This window comes from Coenobita brevimanus, chromosome 11 (assembly GCF_032717465.1).
Source record: "Coenobita brevimanus isolate Jiangsu-jjx chromosome 11, ASM3271746v2, whole genome shotgun sequence".
Taxonomy (NCBI): domain Eukaryota; kingdom Metazoa; phylum Arthropoda; class Malacostraca; order Decapoda; family Coenobitidae; genus Coenobita; species Coenobita brevimanus.
Window position 1 is genome coordinate 2,820,162 of NC_136964.1, and position 20,589 is coordinate 2,840,750.

Here is a 20,589-nt window from a genome sequence, read left to right on the forward strand (position 1 = left end):
ATTGTATTCCCTTTAACACAATCCTACATTAGCTTTTGTACAAATATTGCACATTCAGGCCCTCCGTAGCTCCAGACACATTTTGCTATTTAATCGTGTGTCTACACCCACACACTGTTCATCCTGAGGTAGCAATATTACCTTTACCATGCATGTCTGTCCGCTGTCTGCCGTTATAACACAAGGTTTTAGTATGTGGCCACGGCTACACAAAATATATCGGTGGCGTGATGCTGTTAGGAGAGTGTAAAATTACGTATAGTCTACGTGTGTTTGTGCAGGGCACCTCAGAATAGTATGAATTAGATCCTGTTTTCAACCAATAGAAACATTAGGTAATAGATTGAACAACGCAATTTTGAATGTAGAGTAAGGATTGTTTTCTGCACCGTGTCATCATACAGGCTTATGCAGTATAACACAGCAAAGGATAAGCTGGACCTACGGTAGGATAAAGGTTGAGTGCTGCTTCAGCGTCCAAGTAAACGTAAGCAATTTTGGTGCGCCAGCGCCTGGATGGTAAAACCCAACCACTGCACTCTAGGCAAAATACCCACGGGTCCTGAAGCTGCCCCACGTCATTCAGTAGATTTAGGCAAGGTCATTGATAAGACTGCAATCTCGTCGTAGTGATGTGATATGATAAAAGAAGTCACTATCAGGTCTCTTTACCCATTATATGTTGAAAGGCCGATTTTTTTTTTTTTGAGAGAGGGGGGGAACAAACACACAGCCAGACAGACTGGTGGCATGCTCCATCGGAGCTGTGGCAAAAGCCGAGAGCGTTCATTCGACCTCTTCCTCCTCCCAGCGCCATGACAGATACTCTAACCCCTATGGAAGGAGGGCACGCTCCATCAGAGCTGTGATAAAACCCAGGAGAGTTCGCCCAATCTCCTCCTCCCACCGTCACAGGGGCAGGAATCCCAGGTCTTACAGCCAGAGCGCAGGCCCTGCCGGATCCGTGGCTGTGGCAGGGAGAGCCCAATGGGCACTATCTCCCAGCCACCCGGGTCAGCAGTGTCCCAGAGAGTCGTCTCTGACTCCTCCCGCTCTCCATCCTCCTCTAGGAGCCCAGGCAGTGCCCGACGGGGCTGCATGATGGAGGGAGAGTCCCCTGGATCTTCCCCATATACCCTGGACTGGAGTTTGGAGGCTCAGCCGTCGGTCGCCCTCCCTCAGCCAGTCCCCAGGCCCCTAGTGCCGCTCACCACCTCTGCAGCAGAGTAAGGCGCCCCTCTCCCCACCCCTCGATCCAAGGAGGTGGGATTTGCTCCCCTACAGGCTCCTCACCCAAGACCAGACTGGGTGAGATGTCCCTAAGGCCAGGTATCCAGTCCTTGCTGCCCTGCTCTCTCCAGGTGCTGACGGGCTGCACCAAGACAAGAAGCCGCAGTCCAACCCTGAGGGCCTCCTCCTCCAGTCGAGACTACAGCTCCCGGAAACAGCGGGCCTCCCCGGATGCTTGCTGTGGCAGCCGGCCCTCTCCCGGAGTAGGCAGCTGCAGATCCTCCCTGATGGCCGCCCCTGCTGGATGAGACGACAGTCCAGTAAGGACATTGACCTCCGCCTGGCCAACCCTAGTCCCGGGCCTCACCAGGTCCTCTCCCAGGACCCCAATGATGACTAAGTGCCGGCACCAGACGGCGCTCCTCTTGGCCCTCTTTGGCCCTAGCCCAGAGAGCCCTGCCTCCCGCCAGGCCGTTGTGGCTAGGCAGCCGCCCCACACACCACCCGCCCACTTCTCCAGGACTAGTGGCGACTACACAGACCACTATTCCCCACACCAGTCACCGAACGGCCCTCCTCCCACACCGGGCCGCTATCTGGAGCTCCTGGCATAGGCCCCTCTGCCCCGTGGGCCGTGTCCTCCCCTCCGCACGAACTGTGAGTACCCGACACTGTGACTATCTGCTCCCCTAGTGCCATTGGACCCCTCTCCCAGTGAACTAACCCCTGTGATTCCCCTCACCCACGGCATGCCTTCCCCCCCAGTGTGACAAACCCCTCCCCAGTGTCTCACCCCCCCGTACACTTCCCCTTCCCCCTACACCCACGGTAGTAACTCCCCTCAGTGTGTCTTAGTGAATGTTAATTGTGATCTCGTATGCGGAGTGTTCGACACCCCTCCCCTGGGCCCGATTTCCCAATCGTGACAATTCTCCCACGGTGCCGCTGCCCTTCCCCTCACCGAGCAGTGTGCCTCAGTGTGATCTGTTCCCCCAGTGTGTTGTCCCTCTCCCTTCCCCAGGCCCCACCCCCCGTCCCCCACACAAATAAACCCGCCCTAGACTCACTCTTCCTCCCTTCCTCCCCCTCCCCCTTCACGCATGAGCTATCGTACATTTTCGTCTTATGTGATGCGTATGTAGCCTAAGGTTAGCTAGAGCCTTGTCTATGAGACGCATAACCATTGTATTAGCTAGGGCCTCGCCCATGTCACGCGAATCCCTAGATTTAAGGACTTGAATATATGCTGTCATACATGTCACTCGCCTATAGAACGGATATACTGTTATACTGCCTGTATATGGATATATGACATACATGACGTATTGTGATAATATTGTCTGTGACTGTGTGGATACACTTTCATAGAAAGGTGAAATCCCATGTATAAGCCAGAACTTGCTGAACTAGGTGGAAAGTGATTGTTGCATACAGTATATATATTTCTAAGTCATTGTAAGTTCCTCAGTTTTGCTCATAGAAAGGTGTGTGTTTGTCTTTTTGATAATATATAATTGTCCCCTTGACCAGTGGTGTTTGTATTTTTCCTTCTTTGCCTGTGACTGACCCGGTTGGGAGTAAAGAACCCAAGGGTGCACCGTACCTGAACCCGAGAAGTCGGAGCTCAGAATACGCTGCATAACAAATATTTAGGTAAACAACTCCAATAAGCAATATATTTGTGTTTTTACTGTTTGTGTCTCGCATTACGTGAGAGGAAACCATGGCATACTAAAGTTGAGGCTTTACCATACAAAAGAATGTGAAATGCACAGCCTATCGTTCAACGGTTTCAGGGTTAAAATGAGCAGAAATCCAAAGTCAACAATACTGAAGTAAAAATGTCCCTTAAAATAAAACCCACAGATAATAGCAATGTAGAAATCACTAGTGCCATAAAACCAGTAAAAATAAACATCTAAAGAGATATATTAGTATCCACATTTAATTCTCTATGCGAGAAGATATTTACGCGGGAAAACCCGTGAGCGCTGTAAACAAGATGGATCGTCAACACGAACGATTCTATAGCCTGTCAGTGCAAACAGATTATTGCTCATCATTTAGCAAATACTCCAGCAAGACATATCCTGGCAGCTTAACATTAAGTAGAGGACAGATAAGCAATAGAGAGAGGTAGAACTTAGAAAATTTGCCAAATGGAGCCCCTCGAAGACCAAGACAAATTACCGGGTACTGCATGTGCTCAAGAACAACCCCTAACCACCTGTGTTGCTATCAAGAAGCAAACTAATCTGCCAGTGTTCAGGTATGTTAGTGAAACCAGTGCAGATATTGAGGAAAAATTTGTCCTTTTTATTCACACGATAAAAATCCAACATATAATAAAATGTAGGGCATGTTCATGTAAGAACTAAAGAGGGAGATGATGCTAGTCAAAATCAAGAGTGCGACAATGAAGAGAACTAAAGACGAAAAAGATTATATAAAAATGGGGGAAAGGGGATCGTGACAAAGGCCGAAACACATTAACCCACATCTACGACATAATGATGACCGACTTACATAAGGCCTGGTGTGCAGTGTTGCCAAAGGAAAGATCATAGAAATCTACCAGATTGGTCTTAAAAAGTGGTAACAATCCGCCAGGCTCAGGGAAATTAAGGGAAGGAAACGCTAGGCAGGACTTTAAAAGAACGCTAGATATACACAAAATATTTAAATTTCTACCAGCTAGATTGCTTTTAAAACCTCTAAATTTTGCGGAAAATTGCTACATTAGTAACACTGCCGGCACGAGCCATGACGAGTGAAAACGTGCCAGATGTCGCTTTTTATTAAATTATTGTTATTGACAAAAAAATAAATAAAAAAATGCTAAACTAACATTTTTGCAAGATTTGTATTTTAGCACCATAAATAATGTCTGTAGGGAAGGTGAAATACACACCCCCATGGAGACACCCCACCTAGGATGGAGCCACGACCGCACCCTCACCCCAGAAGGAGACCACGCAGGGGCAGGTCCGAGCGATACGGGTCCAGGTACACCATGGTCCTATGCCCCTCTTCCCCTCAACATGGCCAGTGACAACCAAAGAAGTCCTGGTCAACTACAGCTCAGCCGGGCCAGCCCTCACTAGGATCGGGGTGGGACTTGTCTTCAGACAGTCCCAGGCAGCACCGTGGTATCAGCCACTGTCCATACTGGGGAAGGATCGGCCACTGTACAACCTTCAGCTGTTGCCCCCTGCTGCACCTTGGTATCAGCCACTGTCCATACCAGGGAAGGAGCGGCCACTGTACGCCCTTCTGCTGCTGCCCTCAGGGGCTGTGGGACCGTGACGTCGGCCACTGTCCATGTCGGGGAAATGTCAGCCGCTTTACGCCCTTTGTCTGCAGTCTCCAGGGCCTCCTCATTGGAGGAGGTCCCTGGCACAGCCCACCTACCACTCAGAGGCTGCACTGGACACCCTTCTCACTCTCCCCACACGTGGGGTCCCCAGGAGGAGGAGCTGCCCTTTGAGGAGTGGTGGCAGGGCCCAGTCCCGGGAGAGTGAGTCCACGCCATATGAGTCGCCCCTGGACGATGCCCGGTACTGATGGACTCCATTCAGAAGTGACACTGCAGGCCACTCCTCACAGCGGTCCAGCCTAGTGGTGACCACAGCCCCCAGCCAACCAGGGATGCACCCAGGACCCCGGGGGGGGGGGACCTCCCAAGCCTGTCCCACCACCGACCCTCTGACAGGAGCAGACGACGGCAGGCGAGACTCCAGGCCTTGTTTGGCCCCAGTCCCGAAGGCCACCTGGCAGGTCGAGGCCCAACTAAGGAAGAGCCTCCCTGCACCCTGGAACGTGACCACACCCAGGTGACCTCACCTCCTGCAGTAGTCCCATGTCCCCCACAGGAGGGCATGCCCAAGGACCAGTTCTTACACCCAGGCGCCATCTCTGATAAGCCCAGGTTTCAGCAGCCCAAGAAGCCCGCTAGTGTAATAACAGTGACTCCCTACCGATTAAGGACTGACAATGTCTGTATCATGTGGCTTGTGTATATCAGTGGTACATTGAAGACTGACAGTGTTCATACCCATTGCAGTGACACCTCTAATGTACAGTGGGAATTGCCTAGGGCTGAAAGTAACGAGTGGTACACTAGGACTGTACAGGAAAGACTTTATGGACTGTGCCTATAATTCCTATGTACTATTAGTGAATATTGTTGACCGATGGTGATTACCCTTGTATGTATTGTGTGCAGTAATTATTGCATACCAAAAACCTGACATTGTCCATAATACCTACATTGTATATCCGTGCTGTTTATTGTAAGGAAATCGAGATTAAGGCAATATATGTGTAAGGCTGGTCTGCAGAGTTTTTATGCCCTGTTCCTCTTGTGTGTTCTAGTTATGGTCTCGAAAGAGGACCCCGCTCAGTAGCTAGTGTTCTTAGGGCGTGAGGTTGACCCAAAAACACCTAGCATAACACTGGTGGTCAACGATGGTTCTTGACTCGATCAGAATGCAGAGAGGACCAAAAACAGGGAAATCTAGCACAATGGTGACCAAACCCCACATCCAACTGCCAAAATTTGATCCCGAACAATGTGACATCAATGTATACCTGGCTATGGTTAAACCTATACTGAACATAGTCTTTGAAAACAACAGGGAGAAAATGGCTGTTACTCTGCCACACCTAGGCAAGGCAGTATCAAGCATGGCCTCAAAAATCGTCCTGGAACTAAAATGGGAACAGTTTGTGCAAATCGTGAAACAGTCAATCACGCCATCCCTGGGCAAAGTTGTAGCCCCGTCGCACCTAGATGCCCTCACATATGACGGAAACCTGGACGATACACCCATCCAGGCCAGGTGACTCGTCACCACCGCCTACCCAGAGACAGACGCAGTTATGGGAAAAACACATATTTAACATCCTGTTGAGGATCCTCCCTAGCACCATAAGAGAGCACCATCTATGACTGCTTGGGAGACCTCGACTGGGACATGGAACTTGTGCGGTGCCTCCTAGCAGCTCGTCCCACCCCCAGCTGATCAGTGCAGTAAGCAAATTCCCCACCCATAGGACAGCTCCACAACAACAACAACCCCCCTCCCAACAAAACCATGAATCAACACAGTCTGTACTGAGAGCACAACCTTCAAAGAGACGCCCCAATCCCAAGGAAAACTCAAATTTGATATCCATCAACCCTTAGGAAGTCACCAACTGCAGCTGTAGCTGCCCCCTCCATGACATATGTGAACAACTGAAGGCTGCACGGCGCAAGGGAACCACCCAGGGACGCTGCAAGGTCTCATCACTAGAAGGCAATGGCCCCAGAAATGATGCTTCATCCACCAACTACACCAATCCCGGGGAAATGGAACCTGGAGAGAGGACACCACACAGCAAATGGATTTTTAGGTCTGCTCCGGCACCTCCCCATAGTGGCGGGGACCATCTCACAGAAATACCGCCCCCCAGTCTATGACAAAATGAAGGTGAATGAGGTAAAGGCTAAGCTGCTGGTCGACACAGGAGTGGCCAGATCTTGCCTCTATATCCATTTTTGCTCCTGTCACACCGCTGCTTTCGGCCTGCTCTTCCCCACCTCAGCCCACCTTGTATATGTGGGGGATGGCCCTCTGCCAATGTATGAGGAGACCCGGGCCCTACAGACCGACACACACCAACAAGTCTCTACCAAACACAGACTCATCGTGTTTGACTCCACCTGTTGTGCCTGTGACAGCTATCTGGGTCTGGATCTCTTACAGAAACTCCACGCGAACATTGACTGCCACAAACGGCGCCATCAATTTCTAAGACATCCAGCCCCCCCTGCCCAATCACTCTGGACATGCACACCACCCCCCTCCCCCCCACCCCACCTCCCACCATACCCCCACCCCTGTGCCTGCCCAGCCACTCTGCATGTGCACCTCACTCCCCTTATCGCCCATCCTGTCCTCTCCCCTACCCCTCATCACTGCCCAACAAACCCCCCCTCCCACCCCACCTTCTCCGCCACCATCGCTTCTGCCATAACTATCCCCCCCCAACATAAGGCCTGGCTACAACTGAACAGTCCCAATGGTTCGTCCATCCTGTTCTCCCCCAAACCTACCATTGGGGGCTTTCTTCTCCTGCTTACTATCACTCACCTTTCTTCCCCCCAACTTTTGAGCAGTACTGATCGCGAACCTTCCCACCACGCCGCTCACCCTCGCTCGAGGACTAACTGTGGGAGATATGGAGGAAGCTGAGCCTTGTGACACCTCCCCTCCCACCTGCCACTCTACCTCTCCTACCTGAACACCTCTCACCTCACCAAACTAACAGCCTTCAACAACTCCTCCTGGACTTTCAAGACCTATTTTCGTCAAGCCCAGCAAACATTGGGCACACCACATACCTCCACCACGAGATCCACACCACAGGACCACCCATCCGACAACCATCATGGCAAAAGAATCCTAAACAACGGGCGGAGGAGGACCAGCAAGTCCAGGACATGCTAGGTGCCGGCATCATCTCCCCCTCTACTAGCCCGTGATCCTCTCCTGACGTCCTTGTCAAGGAAAAGGATGGCACCATGCGTTTCTGTGTGGACTACAGGAAACTTAACGACGTTACCACGAAGGACGCTACCCCCTTACCTAGGATAGATGACTCCCTTGACTCCTTGCATGGATCCTCATGGTTCTCCACCCTGGATCTCCAGTCAGGGTCCTGGCAATTCCCTGTCCATCCTGAGGACAAAGAAAAGACAGCCTTCTCCACCAGGAACAGCAAACATTACGAATTTAATGTCCTTCCCTTCAGACTCTGCAATGCCCCTGCCACATTCTCCCAACTGATGGAGTCAGTGCTCAGCAGCCTTACCTGGGAGATCTGCCTGGCATACCCAGACAACGTGATCATGTTTAGCCGGACTTGGGCCGACCACCTCCATTGCCTCAAGCAGGTCTTCACACGCATATGCCAAGCAGGACTCAAGCTCAAGCCCTCTAAGTGTATCCTAGCCCAGCGATCCATTTCCTTCCTGGGTCACATAATCCCAGCAGAGGGCATTTCTCCCAACCCTGACAAACTGCGCGCCATCGCAGACCTCCCCTTACCCAAAGACGTCCACGATGTGCGTGTTTTCCTTGGACTTACCTCCGACTATAGGCATTTCGTGAAGGGTTTCACTGACATCGCTAAACCCCTCCATGACTTAACCAAGAAAGGCGAGCCATTCTTATGGACCGAGGCCCGAATCACCGCCTTCAACACCCTAAAGGCCAAGCTCATTACCGCCCAAATCGTCACTTTTCCAGACCACCCTGCCTTTCCATCTGTGCACAGACATATCCCTGGTCACCATAGTTGCTGTACTAGCCCAAGTACAGGACGGGTGAGAACATATCAACGTCTGTGCCAGCCGTGCTCTCAACAAAGCTGAAAAAAACTACATGGCTTCAGAACGTGAATGCCTGGGCATTATATGGGCCCTAGAACACTTCCGAGCATACATGTCAGACGCCCATGTTACAATCATCACCGATCATCAATCCCTGCAGTGGCTACATCAGTCTAACACAAACAACGCGCAACTAATCAGATCGAGAAAGGCACTGGAAGAATTTGACTTTGAAATCGTCCACTGACCCAGGAAATTGCACACCAATTCCGATGCCTTGTCACGACTCCCTGTCAACTCCACCCATGCTGCCCCCAACCTTATTCAGCTATGGCAGAAACTGGAGCGGCCACCCTAGATACCACCCCAGACATATGCCAAACTCTACCGGCACAGCGATTGCCTATTCACCCGGGACAGACACATAGTCCTGGACCCTGACATCAACCGCGACGCCATGGCCACCACTCCCACAATGGCATACACCTCAGCACGAAAAAACTCCTCCAAGTTTTTAACGACATTAACTGGACCACCGGCCCCTCCAAATTAGTAAAGGACATCATTCAAGCATGCTGATCCTGCTCCCTGGGAAAAGACGTCACCCACACACCAGGGCCATCGGGAAAAATTGCCGCCCACAAGCCATGGCAACTGCTATCTGTCGACGTAGTCAGGCCCTTACCACCCAAAGCCGGCTACAAATATTTCATCACTTTCTTCAACATCTCAAAATTCCTCATCGCCTGCCCCGCCAAGGAACACCACACCATAGCCATAGCCGAAGCACTAGTCCATCACATCTTCCCTTACTTTGGAATTCCCCAGGCCCTACATTCAGACAATGCCCCAGAATTTACCGGAAAAGTCTGGAGAGAACTAGCCACCCTGTTCAGCTACCAGATCTCTCACTCCTCCCCCTATTGGACCCAAGGGAATGGAGTATGCAAGAGGAGACATTGTACCCTTCTCAACCAGATGCAAACATGGATACAAGAAACGTGCAATGAAGACTGGTCAGCACATGTTAAAATAATACAATGGGGCATGAACACCTGCCCGAGAGATGACAGGGTCACCCCACATGAACGGGTGTTCACAGAAGCTCCAGCTCCCCTCCTTCTAACCCTACGACACCACCTCCAGCCCTCCTCCCCACCCCCAATCTCCGACACTCTCCCTCACCTCAAACAAGTTACACCACTTACAACAACAACAGGATCTCCAGCCAGACACCACAACACCCAATGCCTACAAGCCTGGAGATTCAGTAGTGGTAGCACGTCTGCTGGTCCCCAATATAATATCAACACGGTTGAAGGGACCCTACACAGTAGTCAAAGTTCCCAACCCCTACCAAGTCACCATACAACACCACGGCAACACCCGCACATATCGCAACCGCACGTGCGACCCTTCCACACAGCACCCCACAACACTCCCCCAGGCCGTACATACTCCACCTCCCTCCCCGTCTCTCTGCCATCTGCCATCTCCCGCTTTCCAAGAACTGTCCTCTGACTCATACCACTACTATTTCACATCTCCTCCACCTCACCTTCCATGACCCCCTCACCCACCTTGCCATCCCCCAGCCCCCCGCCAGTCCCACAGGACCCCGATGCTTCACCAGCAACCCCGCCAGACACCTCACCTCGCTCCGCCACGCCACCACCCCCAACATACCCAAAAATGCCCCAGAACCTTCCTACCCCCAAAGCAACCCTACATCACCTCCCTGCACTACTCCCACACCTACCCAAATACCTACCACCCCTACAGCAACCTTCAGGCGCACCACACCGCACCCCAGCCCATCACACCACAGCCCCGCCACCCCCAACCACGCTACACCACCCAAGCCACCAAACCTTCACCCACATGCAACCAGTGCACCACGTGCATCTCTCACTACTACCCATACACACTCGTGCCCACCGAACACGGCAGCCCCACCAGCGCATACCCACCACACACACTCCCACCCTAACACACCACCACCCACAGCCAACCCTCAAAACTGCCACGTGACTCCACCACCTCACCACCAATGCCTGTCCTCACCATCACCACAACCAAATCCGGACGCCTCTCTCACCCACCAGCAAGATATACTACTACGCCCTCATACGTACCCCCAACATCACCCCAACCACTGGCAACTATACCCAACACCCCACCCACACACACCCCCAACACGACCCCCATCACGCTGAGCCTACACCAGGTGCATTGGAAACTTCCATCTGCCCGATTCCCCAGGGAGAAGACCCACACCTACCCTAGACGCTCCCATAAAACCTTGCCCGCCTCACCTCTCGCCAGCATACAGCCAGACGCCCCTCACCTCTCTCCACCACCAGAGATGAGGATCCACCACACCGTCTGATACCCTGCACAAGGGCCCAGCCAGAGGATAATGGGGACTCACCACCTACTCCGCCACCTCCACCAGACACCATACACCTCCACCCTCCACATCATGTACACCCCTCAGCAAGAACCCAACCAAATCACGCAACACTGGATCACCCTCCTCTGTCACCAGACCTCCACCTCCGACACATACCACCTCCAGCAACGAGGACGTGACTTTTTCCCCACCGACGGTGGTGAAATACATACCCCCCGTGGAGACACCCCACCTAGGACAGAGCCACGACCGCACCCTCATCCCAGAAGGAGACCATGCAGGGGCAGGAAGAGAGCACACCAGGTCCGAGCAATATGAGCCCAGGTATACTACAGCCCTACGTCTCTCTTCCCCTCAACATGGCCAGTGACAACCAAACAGTCCCGGTACACTACAGCTCAGCTGGGCCAGCCCTCGCCAGGATCGGGGTGGGACTTATCTTCAGACAGTCCCAGGCAGCACTGTGGTATCGGCCACTGTCCATACCGGGGAAGGACCGGCGATTGTACATCCTTCTGCTACTGCCCTCAGGGGCTGTGGAACCGCGACGTCGGCCACTGTCCACGCTGGGGAAAGGTAGGCCACTGTACACCCTTCGTCTGCAGTCTCTAGGGCCTCCCCATTGGAGGAAGTCCCTGGCATGGCCCACCTACCACTCAGAGGGCACGTGGGACACCCTTCTCACTCTCCCCACAGGTGTGGTCTCCAGGAGGAGGAGTTGCCCTTTGAGGAGTGGTGGCAGGGCCCAATCCCGGAGAGGAAGTCCACGCCCTATGTGTCGCCCCTGGACGATGCCCGGTACTGGTGGACTCCATTCGGAAGTGACACTGCAGGCCACTTCTGACAGCGGTCCAGCCTAGTGGTCACCACAGCCCCCAGCCAACCAGGGACACACCCAGGACCCTGGGGGGGGGACCTCCCAAGCCTGTCCCACCGCCGACCCTCCGCCAGGAACAGATGATGGCAGGCTAGACTCCTGGCCTTGTTTGGCCCTAGTCCCAAAGGTGTGTGGTGTGTGGGGGAGGCGGTGGCTCAATCAGTAGAGGGGTGGCGTGCGGTCCTAACGGACCCAGGTTCAAATCCCGACTGGGGCAGGGAATAGTTTAAGGATTTCTATCTATCTATCTATTGCCAGACGTCTCAATCCCGTTCGGGGTGCCCACAAACAAATCGCCTCCAAGTCGCCCTGTCTCCTGCCATTTCACTGCCCTGCTCCCAACTCACACCCCTCTCTCTCATATACCTCTCCACCCCATCCCTCCATCTCATCCTCGGCCTCCCCCTCCCTCTTCCCCCCTCCACCTCACTCACATACACTCTCTTCATCAGTCTTTCACCCTCCATCCTCTCCACATGGCCAAACCACCTCAGTGTGTTCCTCATAACGCTTCCTATCACATCCACACCACAATGCTCCTTTATATCCTCATTCGTCAGCCTGTCTCTCCATGTGACTCCACAGGCTCCTCTTAAATAACTCATTTCCAATGCTCTCACTCTTGACTTGTGTCCTTCCAACAACGTCCAAGCTTCACTCCCGTACGTTAGGGTTGGTATCACGATACTGTCATGTAGTAACTTTCTCACTTCCATGCTCACTTCCCTGTTTCTTATCACTGCTTTCAAAGAACCAGCAACCTTTCTTCCCTGCTGTACCCTTTCACGCACTTCACCCTCCAAACCTCCATCCTTACTTATCACACTACCCAAGTACTTAAACATACTCACATTTTCCAATTCCTCACCATCCAACCTCGCTGTACATTCATTGACTTCACTTCTCTCAAAGACCATCACTTTACTCTTCCCTACATTCACCTTTAGATTCCGTTTCTTACACACTCTCCCAAACTCATCCACCAAGCCTTGCAGCTCCTCTTCGTCTTCACTCAACAACGCAGTATCAACTGCAAACAACAGTACAGGGAGTTTCCAAACACTATCCTCTCTCACCAGGGCCACTCCAACATCCACTACCCTACCTTGTATTTCTTTTATTACCCCATCCATGTACAGATTGAACAACCATGGAGACATGACACATCCCTGTTTCAACCCAACTTTCAAAGAGAAAAATTCACTTAGTTCAACATCCACATGCACTGCAGCCTTCGCACCATCGTACATACTCTTCACAGCATTCAACAACTTCCCATCTACTCCATATATTCTTAACACTTTCCACAATCCTTGTCTATCTACCCTGTCATATGCTTTCTCCAAATCCATGAAAGGATTTGAATTTCATTAAATCAGGCTTTACTGATCTACCAGAAGACCCGCCGACATGTCGTAAGAATACCCCCGCTAATACCAATACACCAGTCCTGTATGAGACAGCCCTAGCATGTATTCAATATGGTCGGTGGGTGATAGCGCCGAAGTGGTGACATGTAGAGGTGTATGGTATGTAGGACTGCTGGACCTTGATAGCAGGCTGTGAAGCCTATGCCCAGAGTCGGACACATAAAAAAAAAAAAAAAAAAAACTGGCAGGTCGTGGCCCCACTAAGGAAGGGCCTCCCTGCACCCTGGAACATGACCACACCCGGGCGACCTCACCTCCAGCAGTAGTCCCATGTCCCCCACAAGAGGGCATGCCCAAGGACCAGCCCCCTATGCCTGAGCGCCACCTCTGATAAGCCCAGGTTTCAGCAGCCCAAGAAGACCACTAGTGTAATAACAGTGACTCCCTACCGATCAAGGACTGACAGTGTCTGTATGATGTGGCTTGTGTATATCAGTGGTACAGTGAAGACTGACAGTGTTCATACCCATCGCAGTGACACCTCTAATGTACAATGAGAATTGCCTAAGTCTGAAAGTAACGAGTGGTACACTAGGACTGCACGGGAAGGACTATATGGACTGTGCCTATAATTCCTATGTACTATTAGTGAATATTGTTGACTGATGGTGATTGCCCTTGTATGTATTGTATGCAGTAATTATTGCATACCAAAAACCTGACATTGTCCATAATACCTACATTGTATATATTTGCTGTATATTGTAAGGAAATCGAATTAAAGCAATATATGTGTATGGTTGGTCTGCGGAGTTTTTATGCCCTGTTCCTCTTGTTGTGTGTTCTAGTTCTGGTCTCGAAAGAGGACCCCGCTCAGTAGCCAGTGTTCTTAAGGCGAGAAGTTGACCTAAAAACACCTAGCATAACAGAAGGCAAGGACTGTTTCCATCCCATAACTCCCAATCAAGTGAACATTGTCAGACTCAGGGAGTTTTGTCAACTTAAAGAGAGTCATCACTTGTTTGGGCGATTGTGTGTGTGTGTACAGCATATATATATATATATATATATATATATATATATATATATATATATATATATATATATATACATATATATATATATATATATATATATATATATATATATATATATATATATATATATATATATATATATATATATATATATATATATATATACAAAAATCATTAAAGACCAAGGCGTAGCCATTGTTCACTATTTTTCTGTTGATCTTTTCGAGTTTTCTTACACATTGTTTTACACTATGATTCAGGTTGTAGATAATATGTCCAAGATCCATGTCGTAACTATATTTTATTAATTATTTATTTTCATTTTTCGTAGGACGTTTCGTGTATCCTTACACATCATCAGCGACTGTAATATAGATACAATACACTATAAAACATGACATATACAACATAAACCTATTCAATATATATACTGAAATGTACAACAACGACTAATAAAAGTGTAGAGTTACAAGAGTATGGATAAAAGAGACAAACCCTTTAGGTGAAGTCAAGTATGAGCTACAGTTAAAAGTGTATGGATAAAAGAGACAAACCTTATAGGTGTGGTCAGCTATGAGCTACGTGGTTGACTGCGAAGGTTGTATGGGTGAGTGGGTGTTTGTGGCTGTGTAGTGTTGCCAGTTGTGTTATTGTGTGTGTAATGTTCATTTGTAATTGTCGCTGCTTGTGGTCGGGCCTTTGTGTATTTAAACAGTTTGAGGGTACGATCTAGTCCGGTAGTTTGGTTGTTTATGGCCGGCGTGTTTTCACGTATGAGAAGTGCTTCTGCCAGTTGTAGTCTGATGTGGTCATGACATTTTTTTATTATATTAGTATTTTCTATTAGAACTTGTCTGTTTATTGATGTGTGATGTTGAGTCATATGATCTTTTATAGAACCGGATTGTAGGTGCATGGTTAGACGTCTGCTTAGTGTGGTTGTGGGCATACCAATATATTTCATGTGACGAAGTTTACAACCTTCGTGTGGGCAAGTGAATTCATAACTACATTGGTATGTTGAAATTTGTTGGTTTGTTGAGCTGTGTTGTTTTTCATAATCATGTTGCTAACTTTCCTGTTTTTATAGTAAATAATTAAACTGAGCTTGTCTGAGGGGATAACACATGATGTGTTGCGTGTCACAATCTCTCTAAGTACACGTTCATCCGTTTTATAAGCAGGGAACATCTGATTACCATAATACACATTGTGGGTAACAGTATGCGGAAGCGGTTGGACATTTGTGGTTGAGACTTATTTTGAAATAAATTGACATATTTCTCTGTCAACTATTTGATTGGAATAACCATTGTTAATTAAGATCTGCTTTAATTTAGTTACTTCTGAGTGGAAGAGTTCCCACGATGAGCAGTTCCTATGAGCACGACGTAAGTATGACCTGATAACTGACAATTGGTACCGCTGCGGACACTCACTCACAGCATTAAGGCATCTACCCAAGTCCGTAGCTTTACGATATACGGAGGTTTTATAGTTACCATTCTCCTCTTCTATTAATACATCAAGAAAAGGGATTTTGTTGTTTGCACTTATCTCATAAGTAAATTTTAATATTGAGTTATGTTCCATGGCAGTTCTTAGTTGTTTAAGGTGGTTTTCGTCTCTAACGACCACATAGATATGATCAACATAGCGACAATACGTGGTTGGATGCAGGTTGGTATCTTCTAACACTTTGTTTTCTAGGTGTTGATGATATCTATGTGGTCGTTAGAGACGAAAACCACCTTAAACAACTAAGAACTGCCATGGAACATAACTCAATATTAAAATTTACTTATGAGATAAGTGCAAACAACAAAATCCCTTTTCTTGATGTATTAATAGAAGAGGAGAATGGTAACTATAAAACCTCCGTATATCGTAAAGCTACGGACTTGGGTAGATGCCTTAATGCTGTGAGTGAGTGTCCGCAGCGGTACCAATTGTCAGTTATCAGGTCATACTTACGTCGTGCTCATAGGAACTGCTCATCGTGGCAACTCTTCCACTCAGAAGTAACTAAATTAAAGCAGATCTTAATTAACAATGGTTATTCCAATCAAATAGTTGACAGAGAAATATGTCAATTTATTTCAAAACAAGTCTCAACCACAAATGTCCAACCGCTTCCCCATACTGTTACCCACAATGTGTATTATGGTAATCAGATGTCCCCTGGTTATAAAACGGATGAACGTGTACTTAGAGAGATTGTGACACGTAACACATCATGTGTTATCCCCTCAGACAAGCTCAGTTTAATTATTTACTATAAAAACAGGAAAGTTAGCAACATGATTATGAAAAACAACACAGCTCAACAAACCAACAAACTTCAACATACCAATGTAGTTATGAATTCACTTGCCCACACGAAGGTTGTAAACTTCGTCACATGAAATATATTGGTATGACCACAACCACACTAAGCAGACGTCTAACCATGCACCTACAATCCGGTTCTATAAAAGATCATATGACTCAACATCACACATCAATAAACAGACAAGTTCTAATAGAAAATACTAATATAATAAAAAAATGTCATGACCACATTAGACTACAACTGGCAGAAGCACTTCTCATACGTGAAAACACGCCGGCCATAAACAACCAAACTACCGGACTAGATCGTACCCTCAAACTGTTTAAATACACAAAGGCCCGACCACAAGCAGCGACAATTACAAATGAACATTACACACACAATAACACAACTGGCAACACTACACAGCCACAAACACCCACTCACCCATACAACCTTCGCAGTCAACCACGTAGCTCATAGCTGACTACACCTATAAGGTTTGTCTCTTTTATCCATACACTTTTAACTGTAGCTCATACTTGACTTCACCTAAAGGGTTTGTCTCTTTTATCCATACTCTTGTAACTCTACACTTTTATTAGTCGTTGTTGTACATTTCAGTATATATATTGAATAGGTTTATGTTGTATATGTCATGTTTTATAGTGTATTGTATCTATATTACAGTCGCTGATGATTTGTAAGGATACACGAAACGTCCTACGAAAAATGAAAATAAATAATTAATAAAATATAGTTACGACATGGATCTTGGACATATTATCTACAACCTGAATCATAGTGTAAAACAATGTGTAAGAAAACTCGAAAAGATCAACAGAAAAATAATGAACAATGGCTACGCCTTGGTCTTTAATGATTTTTGTATAAAAGAAAACATTCTGGCTAAATATATATATATATATATATATATATATTGTTACGGAACAGAGAAAGATAATGTACACTTTAAGTGAGAATACGAAGAGTCACTACTGTCCCGTAAAGTTCCAGGTTCAAAACAAAAGAGTTAGGTAAAATTACAAGTTAAAGTTTAATGCTTAAACTAACAACAAAACATTCAGGACTCATAAGGATAATGTAATGGCAAATAAACAGGTTAAATATATGGTTAACTGCAATAGCCTCTATTAACACGAAATTAGCAAGAGTAAATTTATCTAAGTCAGCCCTGATAAAATGAAATACCAGATAATACTCAGTGAATGCCAGATAAATTATTACAGATACAAACTATTATCAAAAATGGCTGATAGTAAAACTTTTTATAAATTACAAAAAGAACTCACTAGGCCTACAAATCAACACCTTATGCTATACAGTACAAGGAAAAATACAACAGTTATACTCAAATTACACACAGCTGCTAGATGTTTGGAGATTTCTTGAGCACTCACAATAATAATATCTGTTCAACACCTTATGCTATACAGTACAAGGAAAAATACAACAGTTATACTCAAATTACACACAGCTGCTAGATGTTTGGAGATTTCTTGAGCACTCACAATAATAATATCTGTACAGGGGAGGACAGAGATGTGAACAAAATGAGGAGCAGATCTAAGTGGCCATGATGCAGAGACTGAGCTCATTATATAGGGGCCAGGAGAGCCTGATACAACTTGTAAGAAGGACGCGCAAATGAAGCCATGGGGACAAAAGGCTGAAAATCCCGCTCTGAATAACAGAGAGAACGACTTACTCTACTATAACGGTAGAAGGGGGGGACTGAGGCAGAACACGCTCGTGATCAAACATGCAGCAACTGTGCGTTAAAATTACACAAAGGATGATGAAATCATAGGCTATGTGACACCTCCCCACAAAGAAAAAAGAAATTTACAAAGGAAATTTCTTATTACTCTAAAACAATCTGTACATGGCATTACAGAACATGCAAATGTCTTTCCTAGTGGTACAAAACATGAGATCTCCCTAGCACGTTCAGTCACAGGTACTTGCCAGTATCCCTTTAACAAATCAAACTTACTTATGTACCTAGCCTTTCCGATCTTGTCTATGCAATCTTCCACACGAGGGAGAGGGTAAGTGTCTGTTTTGGTTATCTGATTAACACGTCTGTAGTCAATGAAAAGCCGCTGTGACCCACCTGGCTTAGGGACCAGAGTGACAGGAGAACTCCACTCGCTCTGACAGGGCTCAATCATCTTGTGGTCCAACAGGTAGCCAAGCTCCTTCTGGATGAGAGGAACTTTCACTGGGTTCACACGGTAAGGAGGCAATTTAATTGGCTTTGCATCTCCAACATCGACATCATGCATCAACACAGTGGTTCTTCCTGGAGTGGCACGGAACACTTGCGGGTACTCCTGCAGTAATGCTGAAAACTCCTGCCTTTCCTTGGGAGGTAGATGAGAAAGCTTAGTCTGGAGATCATTCATGATATCAGGATTCTTCCCCAAACTATCACTCAGGCTCATGCTGCATGGGAAAGCTTCACTTGCAGACTCGGGTGGAACAGCTACACTGCAGACTGGATTATTTTCGTCCCGCCTGTGATATAACTTTAGCATGTTGATGTGACATAGTTGCTTGCTCTTTCTACGATCTGGTGTGGCGATGACATAGTTGACATCACTGAGTTTCTTCTCCACGAAATAAGGACCACTAAACTTGGCTTGAAGAGGTTGCCCATGAACTGGTAGCAGAATCAAAACCTGATCTCCTGGCTGAAAGTGGCGTAACCTGCACTTCTTATCATACCAAGTCTTCATCTTCTCCTGAGCAGCTCCTAAATTCTCTCTCGCCAGCTGTAAAGCAGTGGACAGCCGTTCTTTGACCTTCATCACATACTCCAGCAGGTTGACGTCATCTTCCTCCGACAGCCAGCATTCCTTGAGTAACTTAAGGGGTCCTCTTACTTCATGGCCAAACAGTAGTTCAAAAGGTGAGAAGCCCTGTGATTCATTTGGAGATTCTCTTGTGGCAAACACAACGAATGGAAGACCTTTATCCTAGTCTTTCTGATGTTCCAAACAGTATTTCTTGAGCATCGATTTGAGTGTTTGATGATATCTCTCCAACGCTCCTTGGGTCTGGGGATGGTAAGCTGAAGACGTGATCTGGGTGATGCCCAACTCTTTCAGAGACTGCTTGAAAACGTTTGACATGAAATTACTTCCCCGGTCTGACTGTACCTCCTTAGGCAGACCAAACTTTGTGAAGAACCCTAGCATTTCCTTAACCACGTTCTTTGCTGAGATGTTTCTAAGTGGAATGGCTTCAGGATAACGAGTAGCCATGTCAATCATGGTCAACACATAAGAAAATCCTGAAGAAGTCTTAGGAAGAGGGCCCACAATATCCACCAACACACGGGTGAAAGGCGCCTCAAAAGGAGGAATGGGAACTAGAGGTGCAACCTTTTCAGTCTGATTACACTTCCCCACAACTTGACAGGTGTGACAAGACTTACAATACCAGGAAACATCCCTGAAGATACCTGGCCAGTAGAAGTGTTTCAAAGTGCGTGCCACAGTCTTCCTCACTCCAAGGTGTCCTGCCAAACTGGAATCATGAGCCACTCTAATGATATCCTGCCTACAAACACGAGGGATGACAACTTGATGTACAACCTCCCATTCACAGTCGGCTGATGCTGTTGGGGGTCTCCACTTCCTCATAAGTACTCTTGACTTTACATAATAACAAGTAGAAGCACCAGCTGACTCTTCTTCACTGTAAGCAGAGTTAGCTAGACCTTTCAACTCAGGGTCAGCAACCTGCAACTCAACCAACTCTTGACGAGACAAATTATCAACACTACGGGGTACTGCCTCATCTGGTGAGTGGTCCAAATTAGCAAGAAAAGTGTCAGCTAGGATAACATCATCATCATCATTATCCTCTAAATCACCAGTAACTTTAGACTTAGCCCTAGTGACAGCACATGCAGGGAACACATCAGGGACATCACAATCCTGGG